The sequence below is a fragment of the Terrapene carolina genome, unplaced genomic scaffold, assembly GCF_002925995.2.
Source record: "Terrapene carolina triunguis isolate 2854851 unplaced genomic scaffold, T_m_triunguis-2.0 Scaffold119, whole genome shotgun sequence".
In the NCBI taxonomy this organism is placed as follows: Eukaryota; Metazoa; Chordata; order Testudines; family Emydidae; genus Terrapene; species Terrapene triunguis.
The window spans coordinates 2,253,584-2,258,219 of record NW_020664470.1 but is presented as its reverse complement, the minus strand read 5'-3'; the positions used below and the strand labels follow the sequence as shown (position 1 = coordinate 2,258,219).

Genomic DNA, 4,636 nt, shown 5'->3' with positions numbered 1-4,636 from the left:
TACCCCATTCAGCTTTACCAGCCTTGTATACTTATGTGGAGTCACTGCGACCCCCATGAGATGGAGTAGGGTGCAGGAGTCTTCCCAGTTTCCCAGGTTATATTGCATGGCATCCTTGGCATTTGGACATTGGGCCGCTATGTGCCCCAACTTCCCACATGCGTAACACTTATACGTTGCTCTAGTTGCTCCCCTGTCTTTTGGGCTAGGGGGCCTGACCCCACAGTCCTCTATGCTCAGTTCGCTCTGTCCCTTCATGGCCTCTGGGTGACCCTTAGCTCCTGGCTTCTTCCACCTATTCCTTCCTGGGTTCTCAACCGTCCGAATTCCCAGGATCGGGGCGATTGTTCGATTTGGAGCAAATCTTCCCTGGGTGTTTGGGAAAGTCCCCATGCCATCATTCTTCTTTCCATCAGTGCGACCACCTCGTCATATGAGGAGGGGTCATTCTGGCCTACCCATGCGCAGACGACTGGTGGCAGTCCCCTCATGTACTGGTCTATGACCAGAATCAACTCTGGACTATGGGCCTCGGGCCATAGCCACTTCTGTGCAAGGTGGGTGAGGTCGAACAGTTGGGACCTCAGAGCCTTGCTCTCTTGGTACCTCTACTAGTGATACCTCTGGGCCCACACTGCCGTTGTCACCTCTGATCGGGCCAGGATTTTTGCTCTTAACTGAGAGTAGTTGGCTGTGGTTTCTTCGGGCATGTCATGATAGGCCTTGTGGGCTTCCCCACACAAAAACGGGCGAGAAGGCTGGCCCACTGGTCCTGGGGCCAGGACTCACGTAATGCGGTCCTTTAAAAGATAAGGAGGTAGGGCTCCAAGTCATCTTCCACAGTCATCTTTGGTAGGAAACTGGTGGCCCTCAGTGCCCGCATCCCATCAGATCCCTGGGCTAGAGTAGTTAGGGTCTTTAGCTGGTCCATCACCTCTTGCAGGAGGGTTCGGTCCTGGATCACCTGACTCATCAGCAATCAATTGGTCTCATGCTGTAACTGCATCGATTCCTGCTGGGCCATCATCTGGGCTCTGGTGGTCTCCTGTTGGGCCGCTGTAGCCTGTACTAGTGCCCTCGCCACATCGTCCATTGTGGTGGGGAATTTTTTTTCTTTTGTCCATTGTGCTGAAACACACAAGAGATCCCGCTCTTGACACCAGTTGTAACAGGGCTTCTTCTCCACCTCGGTGGGTCCCACGCTTCCTTCTAGCAGTAGGTCAGGATAGTGTCTTGTCTCTCAGAATTTCCCCCCTCTGTTTATAGTGGGCGGGGAAATTCTGTCTCCAAGTGGCCTTTCTGTTTCTGGGCCTGCTAAGCCCTCACTGCTTCACTGGGGCTTCTGGCCTCATTGGTGGACATCCAGTGAGAGGAAAAGGGGGTGGGGGGGGCGGCCCGGTCCCTCCCTCTACTCCGGGCCCCAATCCAGGGACCCTACAAGTAGCAACCTCACTCTGCCAGTTCCCAGGAAAACTGCTAGCTTCCCTGGGTTACTTCCTCTTGTCCCTTGGCTTATTGTCCCCACTTTGCTTGGGCAGGGTTCCTCCCGACTCTCCTGCTGGGAGAGGGAGAGCCCCTAGTCTCTGGTAGCCCTTCCAGATTTGGCAGCACCACACCAAATGCACGGCTCAGTCTCTCCCTTCTGGCAGGGTCCTTTTCTTCAGGTCTTTGAACCTGGAAGGGTCCTTAGCTCCTGTTTAGGGTAGGGTTTCTCCCCAATCTCTATACCTGCAGGGTTCTCCCCTGGTCCTTGTCAGCTTCCTCACCACTCAGCTCTCCAGCAGCTCATCTCCACTCTCACAACACCTACCACTCACACTGACTGGCTGGGGAGAAGGCTTTTAACCTGTTCTGGCAAGTTGTTAATTGGCTCCAGGTGTCCTAATTAACCTGGAGTAACCCCTGCTCAGTTACCAGGGGAAGAGGGACCTGCTTATCCTGAGGATAATATTCCTTCCTTCCTGCACTCTCCTGTAGCCCTCTAGCCTGACCCTGTCACACTCTGTGCTAAAATTTGTCCTTTCAGATTCTATGCCTGTTTCTAAAAGCAGCCTGTCAAGGCTGTATCCCCACTTTGAACTTTAGGGTACAAGTGTGGGGGCCTGCATGAGGACTTCTAAGCTTAACTACCAGCTTAGTTCTGGTCCGCTGCCACCATTCCCTTCCCTGAGAAGCTTTTAGAAACCTCTCAACAATTCCCTGGTGAATACAGATCCAAACTCCTTGGATCTTAAAACAAGGAGAAATTGACCCTTCCCCCCTCCTTCCTTTCACCAACTCCTGGTGAATACAGATCCAAACCCCCTTGGATCTTAAAACAAGGAGAAATCAATCAGGTTCTTTAAAAGAAGGCTTTTAATTAAAGAAAAAGGTAAAAATCATCTCTGTAAAATCAGGATGGAAAATAACTTTACAGGGTAATCAAACTTAAAGAGCTCAGAGGACCCCCCTCTGTCTTAGGTTCAAAGTACAGCAAACAAAGATAAACACTCTGGTAAAAGGTACATTTACAAGTTGAGAAAACAAAGTAAAACTAAGATGCCTTGCCTGGCTTTTTTACTTACAAGTTTGAAATAAGAGAGACTTGTTTAGAAAGATGGGGAGAACCTGGATTGATGTCTGGTCCCTCTCAGTCCCAAGAGCGAACAACCCCTTAAAACAAAGAGCACACACAAAAGCCTTCCCCCCCCCGCAAGATTTGAAAGTATCTTGTCCCCTTATTGGTCCTTTGGGTCAGGTGTCAGCCAGGTTACCCGAGCTTCTTAACCCTTTACAGGTAAAAGGATTTTGGAGTCTCTGGCCAGGAGGGATTTTAGTACTGTACACAGGAGAGCTGTTACCCTTCCCTTTATAGTTATGACACAGCCAGTTTAAGAATAGCTTTTCTCTGGGACTCATTGACCTCTTTATTTCTCAGGCTATAGATGACAGGATTGATTATGGGATTTAAGACTGCATAGAAGACAGAGAATATTTTGTGTAAGACCTTGGAAGGCCTTTTTCCTCCTGATACTGGAAGGGATTTTCAGGATAGTGGTGATTGTACAAATGTAGGATGTCAGGGTCAGTAGACAGGGCACAAGTGTCCCTATGATAGAGATAATAAATGTCACCAGTTGCAGAGTCTGGGTGTCTCCACAGGTGAGCTTTATCATGGGTGAAAAGTCACAAAAGAAATGGTCAGTTTCTTTGGAATCACAGAACATTAATTGGAATAATACAATAATTGGTATGACGCAGACCAGAAAGTTACTTCTCCAGGACACTGCCACTAGCTGGAAACAAAGCCTGCCATTCATCAGAGCAGCATAACGGAGTGGATTACATATCGCTAAATACCGGTTATAAGACATTGCCGTGAGCAGCAGAGATTCTGTATTTGACATGATACCAAAGAAATATAATTGCACAATACCAGCCCTTAACAGAAACGGTTCCATCTGGAGTCAGGAGACTGGCTAGCAGCCCGGGAAGTATGGTGGAGGTGTATCAGATCTCCAACCAGGACAAATTCCCCAGTAAGAAGTACATGAGGATGTGAAGGTGCTGATCAGCCACAACTAGTGCAATAATGAGGAAGTTCCCGGTGACAGTTACAATGTAGATCACTAGAAACAGCAAGAAGAGAAGGGGCTACAGTTCAGGGACATTCCCAAATCCTAAGAGGATGAATTCCACAATGGATGTTTGATTTATCCCTTCCGCTTTCTCCATAATATGTATCTAGAAAAAGAAAACCATTAAATATTGATGGAGTACGCACAGTCAGGTTGTGCTGTCGGTTACACTGGCAGAAACCTCATACCACTGCATCTCTCCACTGGAAAAGTGAGTTGTCAATAAACAGAGAAAAACTCCTATCCTTAAGAGGCTGAGCTTCCAATATAGGTGAACCAAGAGCATGGAACCCTCTTGAATTACAGAAATTTCCCATCTAGCTCCCTTAAGCTCTCTTGAACTATAAGTAAAGATTTTTAGGCTGGGATTTTGAAATATCTTTATCATATCAGTGTCACAACAACAAATCTAGAAGACATAACAAAAAATCAATAGACTGGAAATTAAAGATATTTAGAGTTCTGATATGTCTATCCTGCAGCTCAGAGGTGTAATTCCCAGCTTGGGTAGACATACATACACTAGCTTTGATCAAGCTAGCAGGATAAAATTAGCAGTGAGAACACGGCAACACAGGCAGCGGCTTGGGATACCCACCTGTGTACATACCTGGGATCTCAGATGGGACTGTGCTTGGGCAGCTATTCTGCTCTGACGAGGCTACACTGCTATTTTTAGCACAATAGCTCAATCAAAGATTGTGTGTGTAGGTCTACTGAAGCAGGGAATTACACTACCCAGATGCAGCATAGACATACCCCATAAGACACATACTGAAATACCAAAGACGCTGAGGTTTGTATGAGGGTCTATCCAGCTGTCCTCTATCCCAGCAGATTCAAAGAAAAAATTGCACCATTTGATAGGTTCAGTTGAGAAACAGAGAAAGACACACACAAAAAACACCCTAATCACACCGTGGGCTGTTATCTGATTTCACTTACACCAGGGTAAATTGCATCAGCTTCTTGTGGATTTACTCAAGTGCAACTGAGATTGGAATCCAACCCGTATAAAG

At 47.3% G+C, this 4,636-nt stretch overlaps 1 pseudogene; it reads right to left on the bottom strand.

Moving 5' to 3' along the window:
* Positions 1-2,022: 2,022 nt before the first annotated feature.
* Positions 2,023-3,714, bottom strand: LOC113406688 (annotated as a pseudogene).
* Between the last annotated feature and the right edge of the window lie 922 nt (positions 3,715-4,636).